The 27,894-nt window shown below is 45.2% G+C and overlaps 1 protein-coding gene and 1 pseudogene across 11 annotated transcripts in view; both read left to right on the top strand.

Annotated features, from left to right (window-relative positions):
- SGIP1 (SH3GL interacting endocytic adaptor 1) overlaps positions 1 to 27,894 on the top strand; it is a 1,655,639-nt gene that overhangs the window by 950,827 nt on the left and 676,918 nt on the right. The window lies entirely within an intron of this gene.
- Positions 239 to 1,255, top strand: LOC138522953 (uncharacterized protein C7orf57 homolog; annotated as a pseudogene).

Genomic DNA, 27,894 nt, shown 5'->3' with positions numbered 1-27,894 from the left:
CCGGCTTTTATTTGTGTTAAGTGAACCCATTCATAATGTGCTAATCGGTCTAGACAGTGACAAAAATGGGAAGCCAGGGCACTGTCGGAATTAACTAGTCTCTACATGAACTCGCTTAAGTGACATTAGAATGTGGTTTAACAAAACACCACGTTGTCTATTTGTTTCAGGAATTCTGCTACACGCCAGGACACAGCTAGAGCCACATTTCCAGCACACCAGAGGAGCCACCAACAACTGGCCATCAACACCTGAGAGCCACAACTCCAAGACCTAAACAAGAGCAGTGAATTACAAGAAAGTGGGCTGAAAAACGGTCACATTTTGCAAACATCTTGCAAGTCCGTGAAGAATGTTTGTAAACGAAGTCTGTCCTAAAAAAAAATACAAATAAAGCATGATGAGGCAAGTAAATAAGGAGGCAACCCCAAGCTGGTATACTACCTGCAAGTGTTTTTATCATGCTCCACAGGCACAGACTGAACAGGGGGCTAATACACAAGTACCCAATCTCCCTGCCCCCCAGATTCCTGGCCCGAGTGAACTGGCTATCGAAAACCGCATGAAATGGATCAGGGACACACTCGGCTTATGTGAAGCTGTCTAAGCAAGGAGGTCGACCTGATTTTGTTGAAACAAACATCACCTGCAGCAAGAAAATCACCTGTAGCATATTCAGTTCCTGACTGGTATACACATGAGCTGATGACCCCTCAAGCTAAAGAAACAGATGCTGCTACATCATATATGCCGGATTATATGGTCCGTGAAGATTCAAAGGTTGAGGATCCTGACACCAAGTATGAAAGCCCTAGAGGACCTTTTGATTTTGGTGTGAAGACCGTTTGGCAGAGGGATGTGGATGACCATGAGAAAGGGAACCAAGAAGAAGAAAAGCACAAAGTTGCCTGCCATAAAAGCAAGCTTCAAGCAAACGACTATAGTTCCAAACAGAGTGCCACCTTCCACTTCCAGCAAGCAAGAGCCTCTGGGCAAAAAAGTTGTCTTCCCACCTATGCCCACATCGCGGAGCAGTGATCCAGTGAATTTCAGCAAGTTGTTGAGCAATGGATATGGCGACGATTGGATCCAACAGCGCAATGACAGAGATAAAAAGCCTCTGCAGAAGTCTAAAGATACTGCAAAAAGTCAGTACAAGGAGAAAAAAGCACTGAAGCAGAAATCTCCATGTACAGCCTCACAAAAGAGAAAATCAAATGCAAGATTAAAGGATAAACCAAGGTCTCAGTTTTGACCTGAAGCAGGTTCCCAGTCACACTTCCTACTCTGCATGTAGGCTAACCCACTGTTACACATACACAGGTGGTTGTCTTCTGCGGGCAAATGAGGCATTAGTTAGGCATTCATCCATAATCTTAGAACATGCGACTAATTACTAACAACCCACATTTGTCAACATCGATTATTAACTAACCAATCATTAAACCAAACATGATGGGCAAGTGTCCAGAGGAAATGTACCCAGAAGCAATGACTTTCATATCTTTCCATTATTACAAGTTAAATGCTGTATTGATGACTTAAACTACAATCTGCACTATTTAGATCCTGTTTTTTTCAACTCATTCTTTTTCTTGGATTTGCTCTTGTATTCTGCCTCCATGGTATTCCTGTGCACACTTCTGTCATTTGGTGGGGACCCATTTTCTTGGAGGCAACACTTAAAGGATAAGCTACTCTTAAACCTATAGTAGTTCTCTATCATGGGTGTCTTTGTTAAACCCAGAAACATTGACTAGCTTTGTCTGTGAGCTCGATCTCTGAAAACGTATTAATGTCAGTTTATTTCAAAACCAACAAAACCTATATATCGCCTGAATGGCTTTCTATTAATTTAAAAACAAATACATCTCCATAAAACATATTTTTGCTGTTTTTAAACAGATATGAAAATGTTTGCACCCTTTACAAAATAATAAAGCAGTGAATGTAATGGGCACCTAGATTTGACAGAGAAAATGTGCTGCTTTAAGACAGCCAGGCTTCACCACTATCTTGTTCTGCAGTGCAGTAATACTTTATTTATCTGTTAGAAAGCGATAAAAGGATACATGTTAAGCTAAAAAATGTTTTTAAAAAACAAAGCACTCGAAGCAAAGGCTCACTGTCTTACTAGAAAACCGTACTAGCGTTAATATTAAACTAGAACTGTTATAAAAAAAACTGCTTCACTGAAATCCTGTAAGTGCACAATTTAGCTCCTTCGCTCTGAACATTATCTATACATGTGTTTCTGTTTACAGAATCTGCTTCACAAATGTGCCACTGCCAGAGGTATAGCTACAGAAAGCAAGAAATCCACCAGTCCGTCTGAGGAAAAAGAAATAGGCATCGGCAAACTATAAAAGCTTATAGGTGCACCATACAAGCTAAAAACCCTTAACTTCTAAAAGCATGCATCGCTACAAAACAAAAGCATATGCTAGTTTACTACAATAAGGAATAAACAATATTGGTAAGTCGAGCAGGTTTGGTAAGCACATTTCACTAAGACATTTTGATTGATCTCTCAAACAAGAGGCAAGTTCCAATTATTTATATTGTTGGATCTCCAAAGTCCAATATTACCCATACTTGAAAGCTACTAAACAAAGCCTTTGTTGTGCATGACCACTCATATACAATTTGCTACCCCTGCACAGTAGCCATAAGCCAACTCTACAGAGGGGGGGAGCCCTTCTATAACCGTCTATAGCAACATGAAAATCGCAAAAATAAAATCCTGTTTGACAACATGGCCTATCCCATTGTGTTATAGCATTAAATTGCAAATACCATACTTCCATGTCATAAAATGACCAGAGAGCAAAACAAGGATAATGGTGGGGGGGGGGGGCAGGGCGTCATGATTTTCCATTGTAGCCATATACATTATAACTTACACATCTATAAACTAAGCAGTGTTGGGTGTCCTGACCCACGTTTAAGCTATCATCCTACAACATTTGGTGCTGTGGGCTTAGAAAATTCAAGATGGCGGAAAACCCACATGTGCGCCGAAATCCAGGAAAGCTGCGCAGTTTGTGCACACACCAAAATGGTTGCCTCACTTGCCACCCACCAGTGCGAGAATGGAAGGCCGGGTTGCCATGAGGGAAATGGGTTGCCAAAGGAAAAACAGTAGCGCCGGTTAGCTTCAAAGCGCTTTAAAATCACCATTGGACTACCCGCACAGTAGTCTGAAACCATTGGGAATGGCAATGCTGATTGCCAAATGCAACCTAGAATGGTGGGGAATTCATTTCTTAAATCTCAAAAATGGGTGCAGTACCAGTACTCACCACTATCCAAAAGCCGGCATTTTAAAACCACACCAGATTTTACTTTTTTGTGTAAAACTGAATGAACCCAAAGCAGGCTAAAGAAAGACTTACTGAGAGGTGGATACAATGTAAAGTGATATTCTGAAGTGACTTGAAGGTTTATAACAAGACTGGCTGAGCTGTGGATTGCAGCAGTTTAAGTTGCACTGGATTTAAAGACACTAAAATCGAAAATGTTTAGATTAAATGAGTGACCTATGTTTGGTGTCACATGCCTTTGTAACTGTTTAAATGTCATAGTTTTAAACTTAGAATCAGCCTTCTAGCTGCATATGTGAAAATGTTTAGTTTTATTTGAATGCAGAAACTGGGGAACAGAAATGACAGCTTAAAGAGATTCCAATTTGCCTGGCAACTACCCCCATCAGGAGTGAAACTTGAGTCACAGCTGTGTTCCCAGGCCTAGCTGCCCTTTTGCTGCTCACACTAAGGATATGCCATCTATCTGATAATTGAATTACCTGTGCTCTGCAGGAAAGTGAACAAAGCCCTGTCCTGGCTCAGGCAAAGGTTTTATTGGCAGGAGTCGTAAATGGTCGTAAAAAGTGGCTTCCTCCTGAGGAAAGGGGAGGGGCACTGCCTGTGAGAGCAAGCTGGCTTGGCAGAACTGGATAAACCAGTATTTCTACCTTGTGCTGAGAGGAAACCACACCCCTTTGGAGCCAGAACATAACTTTAAAAAGATGGATCATTCATAGAGCGGACATGTGAAAATGTTATAAATGATACCATAATTCTTGTGATTTTTCTGCCCACATTTTAAGAGGTTTTTCGACCCGGTGGCGTGTTCAGGGGGGTTTTAGCGGAAAAGTGGATATTACTCTAAATGTATGCATGTTAAAAATCTGAAACTTCATCAGTTAATGTCCATACTCCCTGCACACATGTATGTAAAGTTGGGTCAATGTCAGAAAGTGAAAAATCAGTTAAAAAGTCAATTATGTGCCATTTCTGAATGCAAGCTCTTAGAAACAGCAGATTTGGACATAGACATGGCTAAATTCAGCCACACCATGTATATGTAATTTCAAGCAACTGTGTAACTGTGAAATATGTCTTTTATTATCAAATATAGAATGTGTGCAATCTGACAGAGGAGTGTCCTATCTGCAAGCCATAAAATGACATCCCTCTGACTCACAGTTCATTCCCCAATCAAATGATAAATGGAAGTTTGACCAATTAGAAGCTGAGAGAGAGGTAGGGTCAGTGATGCTAGAACACACCCACATTCTAAACACATAAAAGCAGACAGACAGGACAGATAGGGACCTTCAAATCCATCTGCCGCTGGAAGCTCTGCCGGAAAAATCCATACTTTACCTCCATCAAACCTCCAGAGAGCCAAACTAGAGACTTCAATCTATCCAGAACTAGAGACCCAGACCAGAGAACCAGAGAGAGCTGACCCAGATCACTGTGAAGTGCAGAGACCAGAGGCGAGTTTAAAACGTGACCAGATCCATGGCGAGGCCCATTTCACTCAAGAATATAGTGTGAGTACCTAGAAAACTGTGCAGAACCAATCTCCTAGTTAAAATAATATAATTCAATCTATTTAATCTAAGTAGAACTGCCTCCTAACTGTCACCTGTCATTTGTAAAGCTGTCACTTGTCATTTCCTAGTTGCAAGCTGCACTTGTCTTTTTGAACTTTAAAATTTCAAATCTGAAAAACGACCTTCACAAAATCGCTCATATCTCCGCAACCGTTTGTAGAGACTTGCAATAACTTTCATCTGAAAGGTTAGAATCGTGGCTTTCCTACGAACCTAGAACCGCATTCCTACCCCTTACAGTTTTACCGCAATCGCGGAACACGCATTCGCGAATTTTACCGCGATTTGCAAATTTCTTCACATGTAAAAACTGCTGCTGCTTGCCTTCCATTTGCCAGAAATTCGTTTAACCTGCTAACTATCCCTGCATCATTGCTAGTGTGAGCCTGGACTAATATTAACTAGATACCACTCACCCTGAACCTCTGAAAGGGAATTAAAAGCATTTCCAGCATATTTCTCATCCATTGCTAGCACATATCAAAGCATTTTGCCTGTGTTTTCAAAACTCCTATCTGTTTTCTGTAAGCGTGCTTGCTGGGGTGAACTGATTTACATTGATTGCATTTCTGAGAACTGTGTGTTTTCCTTCCATTTCCTTGCCTTGCATCAAGGGGGGAGGGGATTGCCAGAGAAAAGTGATTACATTGTTTGGTTGAAATCATATTGAGTATTTTCTGTACTGCATTCATTGAATATTGCATCCACCTGAGCTTACATAAAGCATCCTCTACCACATTATACTTTTGTTCCTATTTACCAGTGTGCTACCTTATCCATTTCATGTCAACTCCTTATTGATTATAGAGAAGCGTGTTAGTGCCAGATTCTCCGTTGTTAATCTTTATCATATCAGATTAAGTGTGATATTCAATTATTAATTTATTATAAAGTGTGATCTATATATCTATTGTTTAAATTATCAAATAAACCTTTTAACTTGCAAAACAGAACTACTTCTCGGCTCAGTGGGGTCAGGGGGATTCCAAGAGAGGGGTGTTATATAGGGGTAGTCATCCAGAACGCATGAACTGGACATAAAGATATATCAATAAGGGTTTTCATTCAGTATTATAGACTAGGCATTGACTTAGCTGTAGTGTTGAATTGAATCCTCTTACAGCAGCAACAAGAAAACAGTGTAAATATCTACTTGTATACATTTCCTCCCAGATCTAAATTTAAATGTGCGTAAAAGGTCTTCCACAAGGTGACAACAGAGTAAGTTGCAGCCAGTATTTTCATTCTTGCTTTTACCTGTGACCTTAGCCTAAAGGAAGCTAACTAAAATACCCCCATTCCATGCACCACCACACACCCATGCAAACTAACTGAAATAACACAACAAACTCACTCCTGTCCCTGCATTACAAGACTATGCCACGGTCCCACAACACATACTGACACCACTCTACCCATCATAGTGCACTACACACACCTACACATACTCTTCAAGTATTGTTCAGCATATACCTATAGGCAGTCTACACCTTTTGAGTTTGACATAATATTGAGGTCTACACCAAGATATGTAAAAACAATGACACAGCAGTTCTTTGCTCTGTTCCATTTTAAAACAAGGTAATACCCATAATCCCAGTTTGGGTACTTCTTGTATCCTCATGCTAATGCTCATCCTATTGCCCAACCCACAGTACAACATTTGACTTTAAACATACGACCAGTCACTCCACAGAACACGCTTCATTGGCCACGTCTTCTCTCCCGACCACCACCAGTAGAGAAAGTCTAGAAAAACGAAGAAAAAAGAAACCTAGTCCCACCAACACATACCACTGTGCACAGTTACTAAGACAATGACACAAAAACGTGTCCCACCCAGTGTTGGTGAGCCCTACCATCTACCAAAGAGATGAAGACTATGTAAGGTTTGGTATTTGCAGCCTGCATTACCCCAACCTGGTTGCTTGGGTGAAGCAAATCCAGAGAGATAAATAAAAGTATTGCAGAAACACACCATGTAACAGATAAAAATAGAAAAACTGTGAAAATACAGGTAGTAATCATTACATACTGTTATGCACATAAGAAAAATGCAGCATGCTTATGCCCAGTACCGTCGAAACAAAAGTAATATGTAACTGTATATGCCTAATATATCTAATATATTTGAATTGTGTAAAAGAAATGTCATATATATATATATATATTTACATGTGATTTTATCGAATCCAAAATAACTAATCCCATTACAACTAATACCATAATAAAGAATTCCAAAATAATGAATTTCTTTTTAGTTTTTGGGGGGGTTCCCTGCCCCCCCAAAAATCCCCTTTTTTTGTTCCTAATACTTTCCCCCACCCCAAAACCAATATTACCATTCCCAACCCATTTTTTAGTTTTATTCCAAATTAGTTATTTTGATTCGTTGTAATTGGAATAGTTATTTTGTGATTCGTTATAATCACTGCATACCCATTTATGTGTACTGCAAAGAAAAATGCGGTATGGTCCAAATTAATAGTGCCTACTAATAAAGCAAAAAGTAGGAACCACAAACTAAATTGGTCCTGTGTACTTTGTAAAATGCCCATTAAGCCAAAAAAGGCATCCCACACTGAGATGATCGCTGTTCCACATGAGTCACACTTTTCACAAGCAAAGTGATAAGAAATTGTCTCAAATATAAGGTGTTGCTTGACGTCCATGATTAACAATATAGGTGATGTTCAGCATTAAACTGTCAAATTATAATTTGCATAGGAACTCTGCACCTAAATACAAATAATAAACCTAAAGAGCACAGGTACAACTTTGTTTGACTGGGCCACACCTGCATCAAATCATCCATTTACATACTGAAAAAAATAACATATAGGCTCATAATTCCAAAAAGCAAAACAAGCAATGACGTGAGAACACGCAAGGAAACAAGCCTGCTTAAATGGAAAACATTGTGAAAGAACAAATTACAATGTTCCTTACTATACACAAACCAAAATCAACAATGTTCCTCTTGCAACACGCACCAATTTAACAACCATCACTAACCCTATTCTTTTTCAAAATTCAAATCCTGTTCCATTGGTAGGAAGAAAACCTTCAGTCACACCCACAATTGAGTTGCTATCTTCAAGTAAAACCTAGTTCCTGCAAAACAACTGTAAATACAAATTAACAAAAAAATGCTGACACAAATTCAGAAGTCGGCATGTACTTTCAGAAAAAAGCTTTATAAATGGTGTAACTGTTTACATCTTCAAAAGTAACCAAATAGGAAATATTACATGAACAAACACGCCACGCAGAAAATAGATGGGAGTCATTCAAAAAATCACTCTAATTTTCTACTTTGTACTCTTGACTTGAAATCATCATAGAACAATTGATAATCGAGAACTGCTAACACAAAGACACAGTATCCCCCTGAAGCAATATCTACCCAATACACCTACAACAGAATAAGTAAAAACAGATCCCATCATCACAGCCCTAACTCATTTTCATTTTACTAATACCCATGCAACCCAAACAACTCTAGACCAATGTAAACCCTTAAGAAATGTCACACCCATGCACCAACACTCACCTGGCAAAGATCTGTGTTTTTTGACATTTTCAAATTAATTATAAAACCACCAATCCTAAACTGTCATCCAGACCTAAAAAATAAATAAGTAGCAATACAAGTGATTTTCCACCCTTGATCGCTCAGATTGACATGCTGTATGAATACTCCCAGTCGTCGGGCTGGGAATCCTCAATCATATTGGGCAGTTGAACACATTACTTACCCCTGGAAATGTTTTCTACTGGAAGTTCCTTGCATAGATTCCTCATCTCAGATATGTATTCTCCTGCTTCGTCGTTTTTCCCATTGCAAAGCCGTGTTAAGTATTTGAGACTAAAATGTTTAGCGATAAAGGAGAATCATCGTATAATTATATTTAAGAGCTTCGTAACCGTGGGTGCTGAGGAATCAGCGGGAGGAACATCAGGTTGAACGAGCATTAACGGGGGTAAGTAATTTGTTCTTCTAATGGATTGTGTCCTCCCATGGATTCCTCATTTTAGATTCTAAGACTACCATAGCAGTAAGCCCATTATGGAGGAAAGGAGGAGCGAACTCCATTCGTGATTTATGTCAGCGCTTGTTGGGGGGACAACCCTGCCGAAACAAGACTAGTTCGCAGATACTGTGTCCAGGCAGTAGTGTTTTGCCAACATGTGTTAGGACCATGTTGTGGCCTGATATATATCCTTTAGAGGTACCCCTCTTTGGAGAGCAGAGGTAGCCGCCACACCTCTCGTGGAATGTACCCAGAATCCTTCAGGGATTTCCTTACCGGCTCTGGACTAGCATTGAGACATTCAAAGCACTATCCATCTAGAGATGGTTTGCTTGGTTAGTTCTTTACACGTTTTTGGACCTGTATCTCCAATGAACAGCTGGTCTTCCCGCCTGAATGGTCTTGTCCTGGTGATGTAGACTCAGAGCCCTCTTGGGATCAAGCCTATTTAGCCTTTCCTCGTCCTTGGATGGAAGAGGAGGTGGATAGAAGGCTAGCAAACATATTGTTTCGACAGATGAAGCTCTGATCCGACCTTTGGGACTGTAAAACGTGGCTTACAGGACAGGGCCTGCAATTCACGTACTCTGCGGGCAGAAGGAAATGGCGATCAAAAAGGACGCCTTCCTAGAAAGCAGCTCCGAGGACACAACGGTAATGGCTCAAATGGGGAAGTCATGCGGAAAGTTACCACTAAGTTTAAATTCCATGCTGGGACCATTAAAGGTGTCGGAGGGAAAGTGTCAAGGCTTTTAAAAATTGCACCACAAAGGGGGATTGTGAAGTATGACCTTTGTTCTGGTGTGCGCTTGAAAATAGAAAGCGCCACTAAGTAGCATTCGATGGTGAGACCTGAAGACCCTGTCTTGCCAAATGAAAGAGGAAGGTTAACACCCGTGAGGTGTCTCATAAGAGAGAATCCACATCCTGTGCTCTGGACCAGCTGCAGAATTTCTTGCAATAGAGCTTTTGTTGCTGGCCTTCTGGCCGAAAGTAACACATCCATCACGTCTTTGGTAAGGTCTCAATCCCTGTACCTTAGCCTTTTCAGAAGCCAGGTTTGCAGGTTTAGTGTGGTGAAGAACCAGCCCCCTCTTCTGAGAGACACGGTCCGGCCTCCCGAGAAGACAATATTGAGGACAGATGGTCATGTCCAAAAGGTCCAAATACCGCGTTCTCCTGGCCCATTCCGTAGCAATCAAGATCATGGTTGCCCCGTACCTCTTCAAACTCCTGTTCACTTGAGGAATTATGCAAATTGGTGGGAACGCATTTTGAAGCTGGCAGTTAGTCCATCACACATGGAGGCGAACAGATCCACTTGATGGTTTCCTCAAAGGGCAAAGATCTGTAGAACTTCTTCCTGGCACAGTTCCCACTTTTAGAAGACTGTGCCCTGCCTGCTCATGACTTCTGCCATCGTATTCTCCTTCCCGGCAAGGTGAATTTCCTTTTGGGAGAACTAGTTCTGTTAAGCCCAGGACCAGAGCTGTATCACCTCTCTGCACAGGGGGAGTGACCCTACACCACCACTCGTTGCAGTGCATGGCCCCTGTGTTTGTCTGCCATGATCAAGAAATTCTTCCTCCCCTATATGTAGGGCAAGAAGGTCATCAGTTTGATTGCCATCAGCTCCAGCAGGCTTACATAAGGTTTTGTCTCCACCCGGGGCCACAACCCGTTCACCATTGGCTCGTTCAGGTGAGCGCCCTAGCCTTTCAGAGAGGCGTCTGTCACTACGGTCGGCTCTGGCCACGGTTGCCAAAACTGTTCTCCCACCACCATGTTCTCTGTGCGAGTCCACCACTGGAGATCCTGAGCGATTCTGCTCAGGACTTGAATTAAGTCTGTCATACTCCCGGAGAACTGCGACCATTGAAACATGAGGGCCCATTGGAGCTCAACCGCGGCTCCGGCACCAGGAAGATGCAGGATGCCATGAGGCCATAGGAAGTCTAGGGCTGGCAGATATTCAGCGTTCTGGAGTTTGGTGACCATCTGCAGGATGTGTGGAGCCCTCTCCTCAGGAGTGAAAACCTTGCCTGAGGGAGAATCCAGGACTGCTCCGATGAGTTGGAGCGTTTCAGAATGTGTCCGCTGGGAGAAGCCCCGCGTGTGGAGGAAGGGGCAGGTGCGATTGGGGCGGTCCAGGACCTGGTCTGGAGTGCGTGCCCTGATTAACCAATCATCTAGGTGAGGAAAGACGTGGTTCCCTCTTTTCCCAAGACTGACTGCCACTACCACCAACAGCTTGAAGAAGACCCTTGTGGTGGAGGTAAGCCTGAAAGGCAGAACTTGAAACTGGTAAGTGAGTATTGCCAATGACAAACCTCAGATACTACTTGTGCTTTCGATTGATCAGTACATGGAAGTATGCGTCTTGTAGGTAGCGTGACACCAACCAATTCTGAATTTCTAGGGCCTGGAGGATCTGCAAGAGTATTTACATCTTGAATGTGTCTTTCCTGAGGAACTTCTTCAAGCGCGTCGGCTCCAAGATGTGTTGAAGACCTATTCTTTGGCAACAAGAAAATAGTGCGAGTACCACCCCCTGTACCTTTCCTGAATAGGTATGAACTCTATGGCGCCCTTTTCCAGAAGAAGCGAAGAAGTCTGGAGCAGGTGGTGGTCTGGCCTGAGTGAGGCAATACGGCGAGCACTTTAGAAAATGGAAGGCAGTTATCTTGGGAGACTACCTGAAGTGCCCATGCATCCGAAGTAATAGTGCACCATTCTTGCAAATGTTATGACAGGTGCATCCCCCCCCCTCCTAATGGTGTCATGTGGCAGAAGATCTTAAGAGGTTTTACGGTGGGGCCGCACTGGAGGGGACAGGCATGGCATTGGTCTGTGTCTTGCCTCCTCTGCCTCTGGGAGGATGAGTGAAATGTCTGACCTTGCCGGGAGGCGAGCTGGTTGCCTTTTAGTCCTTAATGGAAGGGCAAGCCTTTTAATTTCTATAATTAAGTGGAAGGTTGAGCAGGGTGTCTAAATGCCACCCCTAATGACTTTGCTGCAGCCTTGGATGCCTGCCATTTCCCAAGGTTATCATCTGCTTTTTGGCCAAAATGATGCGAGCCATCAAAAGACATGTCAAGCAACTTTGCTTGGACATCCTGTGCAAATCTGTATTTTCTTAGCCAGGCGGCCAATCAATGCATGACGGAAGTCGCTGCCCTAGATCTCCCGACAGTCAGCATTGTCGAAACCTGACTGCAGGGACTAGTGCATTGCGTCCTTTCCGTCCTCCACTATGTTTAGGAAACCTTAGGGGATGTACTCTGTTGCCTCAGCAATCACAGACCAGTGTGTGCATGTATTTTGACGGAGCACATGAAGCATTAACAGCTGTAAGTGCCATACTGCCCGAGGCAAAGACCTTTTTTTCCAAAGAGTTGTAAGGCTTTTCAACTGTCAGGTGGGTAAGTATGGATAGACGCTCGGCTTATTGCTCAGCGTTGCCGCCTGTGCCACCAAACTGTCATGAGTCATATGTCTTCTTGGGAACTCCAGGTCAGATAAAGCTGGTTTGTACTTTTTGCGCAAATGCCTTATGTACTGCAGGACCCGAGCTTGGGAGTCTTTCATAGCTGTATGATGGGAATTTTCTGTCAAGTCACATTCTGTTATTCCAGCCAGGTGGGGGCCCTCAACCTAATGCATCTGTTACTTTTGCCATCATGTTCCCGTAAGCCATGTTTGTATGAGCTCTAGGATCTCCATGTGAGAATTGCACCTCAGGAGAGGTGTCCAAGCCACTTGCATCCTGATGGGCTGAAGCTAATTCGGACAGCCTCCTTTCCTCATCTTCAGGGTGCCGAGGAAGACTTATGGGCTTGAGCCCAAAGGGTACCAGGTTGTCAGCCTTGTCAAAAATGTCCTGAAAAGAGGATACAATCCCCAGTAAATATTTGAACAAATTTACTCGAGGGATCCTCGACCCTCTTTGACAGCATGGGCTGTGACATCGATGTCGGCAGTGCGTCCAAAAATGCATCAGCTGCCAATGGCCCAGCTGGCGGTCAACTGTTGGATCGAGGACTTTGCCTGTCTCGTGCTCTTGCGTGCTTGAGGTGGTTCATGAGTTGAGTCCCTGATTGCCCTGTCTGGCGCTGTGGGCTCGGACATCTTTTTGCCAGAGGAAGAGCGAATGGGCGGCCCACTTTTTTGAGAACCTGCATCATCTTAATGCACACATTTTCCCAGTTCTCAGCTGAGGCAGATTTATACAAGAAACGTACATGTCTTTCTGGGGATGAGTCTGTCGACTAATGCCTTCTCCTTCTCTTCCTCTTTGATGAGGAAGAGGAGGAATAACTGGAGTCGCTCCTCTAGTGGGACCTCTGTAAGGGTGCAGAAGTAAGGCTTGGACACAATGGTGGCGTGTTTTTGGGTATAAACCTTTATTAATAAAAGGTTGAACAAATGCCTCTGTCCCTAAAGCTAAGAGGGGTTTCCCTACCTCAAAGAAACAAGTGAACTAGAAGTCCAAAACTAAAGTGTCTTGTCACTGTCGTGTCGCAAACCTACCTCTGTCCCTAACACTAACAATCTAAGCTAACTGTGCAAGTATGATCTCTAGAAAAGAAAAGCACCCAGTCTCTCTGGTAATAAAACGTCATGCAAAATAATGTTCCAAAAAGAAGATTCCAAAGCTAGGGTAGTGCTCCTTTTCCCTAGACAACTTATTTTGTTATGCTCATTCCTTTAGGGCTCCTTTTCTCTCTAGATAAAATGTCCTTGGGTAATTCACAAGGTAAGGCGTCTTGTGTTCCTGTTTCTTTTTCTTAGCAACTTGGCACAGTTCGCCATCAAGCATAGGATTCCTTTTCAGTTCCAGGGTTTTTTACCCTCTTGCTTTCGATCTCTCATGTGGGTGCGAGTCCTATATAATTTACACAGCATGGTTCACTCTCCTGCCAAGCCAGTGTTTTCTTCATGTAGTGTCTTTCTCTAATATGGTCCCAGGCCCTCTTTCTTTCATATAGGTGTGGGTCCCAGACCTGCACTTGTGCGCTTTAGCCATTTGGTTCACTCTCCTGCCAAACCTACAGCTCTTCTGACTTTGCTTCACTTGCATTCAGGGTTCCAGACCCCCTTATTCTTGACCTCTTGTTTGGGTGTGGGTCCCAGACACTGCTGCGTTGCATCAATGGTTCACTCTCCTCCACGGCAACGGGCTTGCCTTGGAAGCAAGACGACGCTGAGCAAAAAAGGTTTGATCCCCATGTCCGCGCTTAGAAACATCTGGGTATTCAGTGCATTATAAATAACCAATTACAAAGTATACAACTCACTCTGGGTCCCAGGCCCTCTGCTTCCAGATTTATATTCTTCCCGTTGCTTCCTCGGACCTCCAGAACCTCCGACACCCAGCATACACGTTTCCTTCCTCCTTGCAGGTATCGGCAGTTCCCGGGCAGCAGTGTCCTTCTGCTAGGTTCTGGTAACACTCGGACTTCCAGCGGGGTCTGCAGCAGCTCCGCAATCTTCCAACGCTTCCCGGCTGCACGTTCTTCTTCTCGTGCACTTTGCCTGGGCCTGGGACGCCTAGAGGATTCACTTGGCTGCAACCCGAGTAGTCCTCTCCTGTCAGACCACATTCGGGTTCTCTTTCCTCTTCGTTCAGATTCCCTTGCAGCTTGTGTCTGCTGCTGTTCTGCGCGGCGCCCACTGTTCCTCAGAGGACCACTCTCGTCTGTATCCCAGCTGATCTACTTTGTAACTCTAGTGTAGAATTGTTGTAGTTCTTTGGACCAATCACTTCTGGTAAGAAACTAGACTGCTCATTTCTCCAGTGATACTTGGACTCCTGGTCATCATCTTCGTCACAGTACCAGTGCACAACTTAACACTTTTTGGTATCTCAGTCTTGTCATGTATGTTGGTTTGACTGACTTGACAACATAATACATTAACTCCATCTTGAGAGGGGGGGGATTTAGGGTTGAAGTAGGGTCATACCACGTTCTCCGATGAAGGTCGTCCCCAATCCCATAGAGGGATCCCTTTCCCATTTGATCCTCCCTAGTTGCACCACCCCCAGGGGGACTATTTTACTGTGGACCCCACTGCCCTGGCCCCATGAGAATGTTCTCCCCCTAGGGGAGAAGGGACGACATCCTCAGATTCGTAACACCTTAGTGTGTTTTTTCTACCATTTTATCTCCTTTTGTTTTCTCGGCCACTGAGCTCATCATTGGGTCGAATCTTTGATGGGGTCGTACTTGGAGACTTTGAAGATGAAAGACCTAGAACCAATTTTGAGGCTCTCTCCTTTAAGGCTTTGGGTGTCCTAACTTGACACAAGCCGCAATCCCTCATGACATGGCTGGTACAGAGGCACCACAGACCGATCCTGTGAGGATCGATGAGCGTAATTTTTGTGCCGCAATCACGTGATGTTTTTTTAAACCGGAGAGTTCTGGAGTAGATATGATGTCAAGTATACCAAGCATTTCAATGAATTTTGAAGAAAAATCAAATGCATCAGAAGATTTTTAAGGTGAAGTTTCCGTGTAGTGTGCTGGGCATGTGGGGGGTGAGGGGGAAGAGGTCATGGCGCTGAGCGTGCTATTTGTATCCACATTGACGTCCCGTCCAGTCACAGAGATGGCGACTCGATGGCCATTGACCCCAGTATGCTCAATCCTAGCCTCCCACCCCCCTTGCTGGGAAAATGTTTGAGAGCTGCAAAGCAGGAGAATAAATATCTAAAATTAGGACACAATCAATTACATTTTTTTATTTTTTACTTTATATTTTTTTATTTTATTATATTCAAAACTGCAGTCACTAGTAGTCATTTTGGGTCATCTTGCCCCACGCCCATGGAAAGGGCTTCCCTTGTCTCCACCCTTGGAGGTCATCTTCAGATATGCTACTGCACATTGTGGTGCAGGTGCTTGAAAATCTCTTGATTCTTCGATGTTTTACTATATTGCAAATTTTCATATTTATTCGATGATTATGAAGACCTTTGCCTCCAGCGTCATCTGAAGTTGCTCCTGTTCTGGTGGCCGTCGCCTCCTCGGAGCAGTTTTTGACTTTTTCTGGTAGAGACCTTCATCCATCCATGATGGGCACCAGAAAGAAAGTTGCAACACGCTGCCTCAATGTTTTCGTGGAGGATGTCCATGGTGATTCTCTACTGCTTCTACCAGTTGCATGACATACAACACTGTACCATATGTCCGTTATTTTCTAGTAAGACTCCCCAGGACCATCATTACAGGTTGGTGGTGTGGCTCGACAATGTAGCTGGGGCCTCTAACTCTGCTTCAGTACATAATCATACCTCCCTCAGACAGAACGAACCCCTCCAACGCCTGACTCAGATGAGGACTTGTCTGAAGGGTACACCTTTGTGGCACTGATGAATTTGACAATCTAGTATCAGGAGATGGTGAACCATATGTTCCTCACTTTGATTCTCCCCCTGATGAAATAATGATGATGATCACAACTCAGTCCAGTCTGTGGTGTCAGCAGCCTGAAAACACTAAGCCAATCCTTTTGCGCCATGCACTGTCACCCCCTCGCCCAATAGAGGGCAAGCATCTGGATGCCTTTGACAGGCGCATCATATTGCCGCCACAATCATCAAGGCGATTAATACAATGGTCATTCTGTCAATATACGACTGGCAACTGTGGTTTTAACTGGGCCCAATTATAGCATTTTTTCCAGATAAGGATGAGGCTTTCTTCTTGCTTCGCCAAGGCGAAGCCTCATCTGACCATTCAATATTCATATGAGTTAATATGCAGACACTGGCTTCAGACCACTTGGTAACTGCTCTGCTGTGCAGAAAAAGCTGGTTTAAGGCCCCAACTTCGAGCCCGGAGGTTCAAGCAAAGGTGGTGTACTTGCCCTTTGATGGCATGGATGTATTTGGCAAGAAGGTAGGCAACACCCTGCAAACCCTTGACGCGTACCTGGAAATCGCACAATCTCTTGGAATGCTGCAACAACGCAGCCAGTCCTTTTGGTCTGGGATATCCTGTTTCTCAGGGACATCAAGAGAATACAGGCCCTCTTACCGATTTCCATCATACTGGTCCCAGACATATTCTGCGTCTGCCAGCTTTCAGGTGAAGTACCAGTCTTATGTAGGAAACCAACACGGCGGCTCCTCACACCAGGAGCCAACCGGCAAAATAAACCTGGCCCATCTTGGGGCAGCCGCCCCACTTTCACACCCCACTGGGACGGAGGCTTTCCCAATTCGTTGACCAGTGGCATGCCATCACCACAGAAAGATGGGTGTTCTCTCATCCAGCAGTCTTACATGGAGTTTGTCCACCAACTAGCCACAATTCCTTCCCTTACAAAAGGTTGAGAAGCATGTCCACTTACTACTAATGGACGTAAGATCAATCCTATCGAAGGGTGCGATCGAGAAAAAGTCCCATTTCATCAATGGGGACAGGGAGTATACTACAGGTACTTTTAGTCAAAATGGTATGTAGCCCCATTCTCAACTTCTGCATCCTCAAGTTGCTCAAGGCTCAAACTTTTGAGGAAGCAATGGGAAGAATATAAAAGATGATTATGCTGTACCACATTTCAGCTGCAGGAGCAGGACTTTCCTGGCATCCTTAAATCTACAAGATATGTATTTCCATGTCACCAATTCATTAAAGGCACTGCGTGTAACTGGGATTCACTGTGGTATGTCATTTCCAATTAAAGGCCTTGAATTTTGGTCTTTGCTCAGCCCAAAGGGCATTCACCTTGTGGTGGTGCACCTTCGTTGCTCAGGAATACACATCTACTCTTATCTCAACGACTTGCTGGTGTGAATGGATTCACTTCCCCTGGCTACCCACCATACCGAAAGGACAATTCTATGCCATACACTAGGGTTCTCTATGAACTTTGCAAAATCATGTCTGAGCCCATCTCAGCATGTGCTATTTTTGGGAGCTCACCTCAACACACTCTTGCGTAGCTGCTCCATCGGAAGAGCAGGTTCAGTCTATTCTTGCCAAGGCCCTCTTACTCTCCTGGATGACACCGGCATTGGTCCATCATCTGAAATCCCTCCTTGGGATGATGTCTTGCTGTATTCCTCTCATTCGGCATGCAGCCTCTACTCGATGTACTGTGGTAGTAGACCTTGGGATCCTGGGAAGAAATGATTCTTCTAGCAAAGGAGTTCAGGAATGCTCTGCGCTGATGGTTGGCCCATGCCCATCTCATTCAGCACCATTGCCTCGCATCAAAGCTGCATTTTGCAGCTGCAAAATGATGGCTGCGCTGTCTTGCCAAGCACCTATTGGGCCAGATGGAACAGGGAGCACACAAGAAAGGCTGCCAGTATGTTTTCTTATGTGCACCAAAGAAGCGAATCGAAAAGCAGCACTGCTTTGCTGCTAGCTCAAAACTTCTCTTTGAAAAAGGAAATGTTTTAAATTTAAAATGATGGCACCCTGATGCTCTTGTTCATCTGTTAAACAATATACAGTTGTGATCCAGTAAGGCCCAACTATGCCCAGCCATATTCCAGTTGCGCTTTAGCAAAAAAGAAAGCATTTCTCACTGAATGACAGGCTGTGTTAGGCAAGAGCTGGGAAATCACCAGAAACATTACTCCTAGACGTACAGAAAAAACTCTTGACTTTTAAGCTCCAAAATGTCAAAAATAAACTCTTCCAAACAAACCCTACCTCTCTGTGCATATGTCAATTTCAGTGGATCTGTGCCTTGAACAGATTGCTGTGTAAGAGAAACTGACTAGGGCTGCAAACAATGTTTGGAATCCAGATGGAAGAGAAAACCGAATTTGAAAGGGACATCCCAGCAGACTTCACCACGTGTCAAAATGTGAAACAAGAAAAATATCTGTTTTAAAGGGGTCATGTTGAATAAGGCCCTGTCCTTGCCTAGAAATATAAGGGGGTTGGGGGGTCTGGTTAAGATATAATATAATGTTTTATTCCCACAGCCTTGCCTTTTGGGCTCAAGAAAACTAAATGAATAAATGCATTGGTTGTACTGGGGAACCAGTCAAACAGGTTTCTTGCTTGGCTTCAAATGACATTTGTGTGCTGGCAACAGGAGTGGCCTTCCCCCAAAAGTAGCCACAATGGATTTCTGGGACACCTGCGTGTTGCTTTTTGCCCCTGGAAACCTTGAATGACCAAGAGGAAGAATAATAACACGCCCATCAGACATTCTGTCTGGGCTCCAGCTTGACGCAATAGATTCTGGGACACCTACGTGTTACTTTTGGAAGTGACACCTACCATTCACGCAAACTGAGGAACTCCATGGCATCCCTGGGCTAAACTGACAGTTGGTGGCAGCCTCGGAAGAAATGGCCTTAGGGGAGGACAAAGGGCCAGCCCATCTGGCTTAAAAGACCTTTTTATTAAACTTTAAGACTGTTATTTCTACAACTGGACAACGCAGTAATGTACACATTTTACAATCTGTAATTTTTGTGGTTTCAAAACAAGATATCGTGGCCGTCCTTAGCATGTATGGGAAAAGTACATATGGTGGAATGTTAAAAACGAATGGAAATATGCTCTATGATATGTACGCATATCTAAAATTGTGGAATTTTGGGTGAAGCGGTTCCCACTAAAAATTGCGAACAATTATTAGAAGGGCGAAATAATGTCGTAAATCATATTTATCATTTATTCAACCGCACTTTTAAATGAATTATTTCCAATTCTGAGTGTCATTTTATGTAATTGCAAAGGGTTTTGCCTCTTATTTTGTGAGGGAAGGTCGGATTTTAATTCTGTTTGCTGCCTAGTATCTCTGACTCCTTGCTGCTCCTTTATATCCACTCAAAATTCGAGTGTTGGGGTTTGAGTGAGCATTGCAGGAGGAAATCCTAACTTGGGTGCTATCTACCCGAACTGTAAAATTGCTCCTATTCATTTGTGCTCTGGATATGTTATAACAGAAGGTCAAACTAATTGTATTTCATCATTTATTCTGTAATTATCACCCCATTGGAGATTGCTGCCCCATATTAAAATTGTGTGATCTCATTTAAATTTTAAAATAAATATTGTATTCCCACCTACCGGCCTGATTCATGATCCATTGTGGCCCGGGGTATTTGTAAAAGGGGGTGTGAGACGGGTTGGGTGCCAGCTCAATCCGAATTCGTAGAAAATAAAGAAAAAGTATTCTAATTGAGCGCTACATCATAGGCTAAGGGCAAGAGTTCTGGTCCGGTGTGTGATGCCCGATTGGAATCCTTTAGAGCTATGACGGATGACTGAAGGGCTTGAGGGTACATACAGGGGGGCGAGGGGTCTGCTTGCCAGAGGTTTCTAGACAACACAAGCAAAGACTCTTCATATCAATCTTCTGAAGCTGTGAACAGTGTTTTGGGGCCTCATATCCCACCCCCCTTTCACAATGCAACGGCCAAGTGGTCTGGACATTCACCGGCAACCCCACCAAGATGTTCTATTTCCACAAAAGAGGTTTCACCAGATCTGTCGGCGGAGGCTGAAGACCTGTGGCCCTAGACACATTGCATCAAAACATGTTCCTCATTCCTTTCCACCTACCAGGTATTCGGAACACAATGGCAGATTCCCTCAGCAGTGAACTCTGCTCATGCGATGAATGGGAGCTCCACCAGGCTCGACTCTGCTGCGCTGCATTTTTCATTGGTGGGGCACCCCAGAAATGGACCTCTTTACTACTCCAACAGGATGTGTGTGGCCTTTGCCAGTAGGTTTCCTCACCTGAGACTCTTGGTGATGCATTCACATTTCTCTGGAGAAGTTCCTGTATGCCCCTCTGAAACCCCTGGTGGCTTGGGTGTTAACTGTTTTCAGGCCACTGATCTTAGTGGCCCAGGCCTAGCCGAGACAGTTCTGGTGCTCGGACCTTCTTGCCTTGTCTTCTGCCCTGCCGATGAAGCTGCCTTTTCTGTCAAGGAGCGACGGTGCAGTGTTGCACCATGATCCAGCCTCCCTGAAACGGATGGCCTGGCTACTTTATCCCTAGAGTTTGGCAATCTACTGCTACTACAAGACTGTAAGGCTGTTATGGCAAGGGCTTGCACTTCTTCCACACTGGCCTGTGACAGGAGAAAATGGAAATGTTTTTCCTGCTGGCATGGGGGTCAGGGTGTTGAGCGTTTAAACATGCAGCCTAAAGATGTCCTGCCACACCTATTATCCTTGGATTGGGCTGGTCCGGACTATTCATTCATCAAGTTGTACCTTGCGGCTGTTTCCCGCTACACTGTTTCTTTTTGTACACCTTCTCTATGGTCACACCGATTGATCAAGGAGTTCCTTCTAACCTATCTGGTGGTTGGCCCCAGCCTGGGAGATGCATGTCGTCCTCTCAAAGCTTATGGGCCCTCCCTTTGAACCACTGCATAAAGTCTCTCAAATTCCTATAAAGGCTACTCGGTTGGCTGCCGTCTCCTCAGCTAGATGTGTAGGCGAAATTCAGGCACTTTCCTGCAAGCCTCCCTATTTGATTTTCCACAGGTCTGTGTTGGTGTTGTGCACTAACTGCTCCTTTATGCCGAAGGTTCCTTCAGTGTTTCACCTTGATGAGCAAGTGGTTTTGCCTGTCTTTTGTTCACGTTCTTCACCTGAGGAAGATTGCTCTACACTCCTTAGATGTGGTGCAAACTTTAAAATTCTACGTCTCCACACAAAGGCATTCAGGAAGACCTCTTTGCTCTTTGCTGCTTTTGTTCCATCTGGAATATGAAACTCACTTTCCAAACCTTCAATTGACCAGGTGGTTTTCCTCCTGGTTCTTTTTGTCTGTTAGCCGGCAGGCTCGTGCCCACTCTACAAGGGCTGGTGCCGCAGCAACAGTCTCCCTCTCTGTGGTTTCCTTGCTGGACATCTACATGGCCATGACCTGGAGTTCTGTATATACCTTCACAAAGCTTTACTGTGTCCACAGGGATTTCATGGAGGAGTGTTTGCGTAAAATGAGTGTCTACTGTTGTGTTTCTTCAAGGAGCTTAACGTCGCCTGTTATGGGTATGTGGTACTGCTTTGTAATCTTTACACACAGCATGTGAATTATAAAAGATCCAATTCTGGAGAAGGAATATGTTACTTACCTGTAACCCCTGTTCACCAGCATTGGTATCTTTGATGGATTTGCAGGCGACCCTCCTGCCTACAACGCTTTGCTCTCTTGGCTCATATTGCCACTTTACGTGTGCTATGCCAAATCTGAAGATGGAGCTAAGGGTCTACATAACTCAAAATTACTCTAGTAGAGCAGTGCAGTATTGATTTAATAAAATAATAAAGCTGCTTGGTTACCAAGGATTCACAGCATGCCTCGAGAACAGGAGTTGCAGGCAAGTAACTTATTCCTTACATGTGAATACTTGGACGAACAAAACTTTTAAAATGTATGTTGTATACTGATATTACTTATGTCAGTATAACGCAGCAATGGAACATCAGCCATGTGTGCTGATGTTCATGCACCAAATAACAATGTGTGCCTTTCTGAAATTAACAGTAATAACTCGCCAATAAACACCCCTGCAAGTACACATCTCTTAACCCAGATTAGCCATAGTACATGACTTTCCATTTCACCTATGTATACTTCTAAAGGAAGCTACACACTCATGCAGTCAAATACACTATATTATCCAAGTGGTAATCATCAAATGTCTTTGATGGGTACAACATCAACCACTACGACATTGCCGCCAACAGCCCAACCCACTCTGTGTGTTGCATGGTCATTTGCAAAATAATCTGCACACACTAAGAAAACTATATGCAAAAAAGAGAGACTAGAATGCACGTAAGCATAACCTTATTTCCCAACATATTTCATGCTCAAATTACATTAGGACATCAGTCGAGATTTCACTTCAAGGAAGGAAATGTCCATGTTAAGGTTTAAACTATTAATAGTAAAATTAATTTCAAATCTTCCATTTAAAAAAAGGTTATTAGCATTGTTGGAACCTTAATTCAAATGGATTGTATCCTCCAATGTAGTCCTCATCTTTGACATGTAATGTCCAGCTTCGGCTGCTTCGGAAAAACATTTCGGCACAGAGCACCCTGCGTCGATGGCGTTGAGTCGATGTCCCACGAAGGCCTCTGTCGAGGGTAGCGTCATCGTATGTTCTAAGTAGCATGTACGGCACCTGTTGGCCTCAGTTCTGTCTTTCCGCAAACGCATTTGCTTCGTGAGAAACTCGGCGCGCCTCATACTTGTAAAGTATATTTGGAATGGTTTGTGTCCTCCAATGTATTCCACATCTTGGACATGTAATGTCCACAGCTGTGCACTTCGGAAACTGTTTCGGCAGAGGGCATCCTGTGCCGATGACGTCGGGTCGATGTCCCTCGAAGGCCTCCGTCGAGGGCGACATCACTGGAATGTTATAAATAGGACACATGGCGCCGTAGCCTCAGTTCCATTTTTTCCGCAAACATGTTTGCTTCGAGAACTCGGCACGCCTTGTGTGTTTCATCGAGAGATGTCTTTTTCTTCGACCCCTCCAACTGCGCGGTCTGGCTTCAAGACTTGCCGGGACCACAAGTTTGAAATGTTGATCACCAACCCGCATCGCATTTGTTAGTGGGGCTTGGGTGAGAGTCACAACACTGACTGTACAAAATGCCCGTCCCTGACTGCCAAGGCCTTGTGGGAGCATAAGCGGAAGCTCCAGGTAGGTAGGGGTTCTAAGCCCATTAAGTCCCGTACTTCTAAATAAAAAATCAAAGGGGTGTCCACCGACAATTCGAGGGGCGACTCTTTGCGTCGGGAGGATGCCTGGGGTTCTCGGTCCCGGAGTGGTTCCCGCCATTCTTCTTCGCGGTCACCTGTTGCCTTCCCCATCCCCCTAGGAGGATGGAGCCGCGAGGAAAGTGGCATGCCTAAGTCCTCGACTCCGGACGAATGGGCTGCCTTTTAAGGAGCAGATGTTAGCAATATTTCAATTGCAGGGCACTGTTCCGGTCGCGCCGTCTAACGAAGCAGCCAAGGAATTGTCTCGTACCGTAGCTCGCACGCCTTTGAGCTTGGGTCTGCGAAACAACTCATACTGGGAACCTTCGAGGTGCCGTTCGGACAAGGCTTCGAATAGTAGTAAGAGATGTGCTTCCAGGTCTCGGTCCTAGTCTCCAGCGAGACCGCTGCAACCTGCTAAGGGCTCGAAGCTGGCGTCGACTCGGTCGGCGCCATGTCTGTCCGACTCAGACGTTGACACTTTGCCGTTTTATCAGCCCACGGCGCCGTCGACACCAGTGTCGACGCTAAGTCTTTGGCGCTCATGGCGCCGAGGTTATCAACGCTTTCGCCGTCAAAGCCTTTGGTGCCCTCGACGCCTTTGGGTATTTTTGCCCGCAATTTACCATTGGAGTACCCTGATCGGCGTAGCCTTCCTTGGAGGATCCACCAGAAGTTTGTGAGGCCATTATTGGACTCCAGGCCCTCTTCTGTCCCCAGGCCAAGGTTTCACCTCCCTCTGGATGATATGAAGAGGAAGAAAGATCTGAATTTGAGGACCCTGTTGAGCATGATGTGGATCCAGTCTTTTCTGTCAATTGGAGGAGTTGAGGCAAAACCTTCATGATGCCAGTAGGTTGGACAGTTCTCGGGAAGTGGAATTTGGTAGGCCTGAGCCTGGGACTCATGCTGAGTCTTCATACAGGCGGCTCATGTCACGGGTCTCGAGTATCTGGCTGGTCCAGTCCTCCTGAAGACTTTGTGCAGGATGATCTAACGGACATTTTAGATCAAGGTCCGTCCTCTGACCTGGTGTTACCTTTTCATCTCACTTTACAGAAAAGTTTGGCAGTCACCCGAATCTCTTCCGGCTGTTAATAAATCATTGACAAAAAAGTACTGCCCCTCCGTTAGCGACGCCAGCTATTTATCCACTCACCCCACTCCCGAGAGTTTGGTGGTTCAGGCGGCTACGACCACCTCGAGGCAGGCGGCGTACACTACCATCCCTCCAGATAGGGACGACAAACGCTTCAACGGTTGTGCTCGAAAGGTATTTTCTGAGGGAGCATGGCATTGAAATCGGCCAACTCCACTTGTGCCTTAGCAAGGTTCTCACACACTCTGTAAAACTGTTTTTTTAGCGGCTGAGCATATTCCTGATGGGGGAAGAAAGGGATGGGTTCCTTGCTCTCGTGCAAGACGGCAAGGATGCCATGTGCGAAGCCCGGGTTTGGATACAGCCGACCGTGTTAGCTGGTCCATGGCTGCGAGCACCGTTATAAACAGATTTGCGTGGTTGCGAAAGTCGGGTTTTGCTCCGGATTTGCAAGCCCGTCTTCTGAACATGCCCTTTGATGGCACACATTTGTTTGGCAAAAAGGCTGACAAGAGCCTTGAGAGGTTGCAGACCTCGAAAGCTTCAGCAAAACCTTTAAGCGCTTCTGTGCGTCAACCTCTGCCTTTTCGTCCTAGGGGACAGCAGTGGAGGGGAGGTTCTTTTAGTTACTACTCCTCCTTTGGTAGAACGAGAGGGGCCGCCAGTCAAAGGGGCCAGCGAAAAAGTACCCATAGTGGTCGGGGAAATGGAGGTGGCAAAGCCGCTCAGGCAGCTGCCTCCTTTGCCTTCAGGCACTGCCGCAGACACTCCAAAACAGTCATGTTTTGCCAGTTGGGGGCAGCCTATCTCAGCATCTCATAGAGTGGCGAGCCATTACTTCGGATACGTGGGTTCTGGATACGATAGCCCACGGCTACTGCCTTCCCTTCCTAAAGCGGCCTCACAACAATCCACTGGGGGAACTCTTTGAAGTTTCCAGCTCCTCTCCTTGTGGAGGAAATCTTAACCCTGCTGGAGAAAGGTGCTATAGAACTGGTTTCTGTAGCAGAGAGGAACAAGGGATGGTATTCCCCTTATTTTTTGATTCCAAAGAAAGACTGGGGATTGAGACCCATCCTGGACTTGCTTTCTCAGGAAGGACAAGTTCAAGATGGTTACTCTTTCTCAAGTCCTCCAGGCCCTTCAACTTCAGGATTGGTTAGTGTCTCTGGACCTACAGGATGCTTACTTTCATGCCGATTCATCCCAAGCACAGAAAGTACCTGAGGTTTGTGGCTGGAGACTCGCACTTTCAGTTTTGGGTTCTGCCATTTGGATTGACCTCCGCCCGAGGGTCTTCACCAAGCTAATGGTGGTGGCGGCAGTGTACCTCAGGCGAGGGGTGATTCACGTCTACCCCTACCTGGACGACTGGCTGATCCGGGTATGCTCTCCCGAGAAAGCATTGGATCACCTCTGTCTCACATGCCGCTCCCTCCACAGGCTGGGCTTCTCGCTGAATTTCAAGAAGTCGCATCTGACACCTTCCCAACAGCTCCAGTAAATCGAGGCTTTGTTAGACACGTCCTTGGGGAAGTGCTCGCCTCCCAAGGTGAGGGCTCATCACATTGTGCAGATGGTGGACAGGTTTAATCATGCCCATAGTCTCCCGGCTTTCGAATTCTTAAGGTTGCTCAGGCTCATGGCATCCTGCATTTGTCTGGTGCCAGAGGCCAAGCTGAGATCCCTGCAATGGGTCCTCAAGATGCAGTGGTCTCAGTTCTCAGGCGAGATGTCGGATTCTGTTTTAGATTCCACTCTCGGTCTCCCAGGATTTTCTGTGGTGGGCCAACGAAGGGAAACTGATGAAGGGGGAGCCATTTTGGCAACCGTAGCCGGAGGTGACTATAGTGACGGAGGCTTCCCTGACGGGATGGGGCGCTCATGCTGACGACTTGACTGCCAGCAGTCGTTTGTCTCCGTCTGAGTCCAAACTCCACATCAACCTTTTAGAGCAGAGGGCCATCAGGCTAGCCCTGAAGGCTTTTCTGCCGTCTGTACGGGGAAGTGTTCTGATCATGACGGACAACACTGGCCATGCATTACCACAACAATAAAGGGGGGGGGTAGGGTCACTCCCGTTGTGCAGAGAGGCTATGCAGCTCTGGTTCTCGGCAGTTCATCTGGTCGGAGAAGAAAATGTAGCGGCGGACGCTCTGAGCAGGCAGAGCGCAGTGTCTCACGAGTGGGTGTTGGCTCAGTAAGTCCTTCAGGAGAGCTTCACCCTTTGGGGAACCCCACAAGTGGATCTCTTAGCCACCAGTGCCACCCAGAAGTAGGAGAGATTCTGCTCAAGGGAATTTCCTCCAAGAACAGCCCTAGGAGACACGTTCGTAGTGGATTGGTCATTCCCACTGCTATACACATTTCCTCCAGTCCCAGTCATTCCTCAAGTGTTGCTGATGTTACGGAGGTTTGGTTCCCACATGATCTTCATTGCTCTGGATTTGGCCAGGAGAGCGTGCTACCTGGAACTTCTAGACATGTCCATCTGCCCTCTACAGCGTCTTCCCTACCGAGAGGATCTGCTCTTGCGAGATGGGGGGGGGGGGTCAGGTTCTCCATCCAGAGGTCAGGACTCTCAACCTTCACACTTGGTATCTGAAAGGTTGCGAACTCCCAGATGACGTGATGTAGGTGTTGCTTGCGGCCAGCAACAAAATCCCTGTACCGTTGCCATTGGCGTAAGTTCTGTGACGGGTGCAGAGGACAAAATGTTGATCCTTTTCTGTGCTCCATTCCTATGGTTTTCTTTCTTACTTTCTTTAGCCCACATGGGCCTTCAAGTGGGTACCATTAAGGGTTACCTGGTGGCGCTGTCTCGCTTTAAGCGCTCGACTGACTAATGTGTTCCCGCCATCCCCTTTCCACGTGCCGGTTTGCGATTTAAATTTGGTTTTGAAATTCCTCATGGGTGCTCCTTTTGAACCTTTGCACTCTTGTCGTTTGAGATTGTTCTTCAAGACTGTGTTCTTGGTTGCAGTTACTTCCGCTCGCAGAATGAGTGAATTGCAGGCACTTTCCTCTAAGCCGCCCTTCACTGTGTTCCACAAGGATAGGGTTGTACTGTGGGTACGTCCTTCCTTTCTACCTAAGGTAGTATCTGAATTTCATTTGAGTCAGAAGGTATTTCCCCC

The sequence above is a fragment of the Ambystoma mexicanum genome, chromosome 1q, assembly GCF_040938575.1.
Source record: "Ambystoma mexicanum isolate Mex_15411 chromosome 1q, UKY_AmexF1_1, whole genome shotgun sequence".
Taxonomy (NCBI): Eukaryota; Metazoa; Chordata; class Amphibia; order Caudata; family Ambystomatidae; genus Ambystoma; species Ambystoma mexicanum.
Note: the sequence above shows the minus strand (reverse complement) of the source record. Positions and strands in the feature narration are given on the sequence as shown.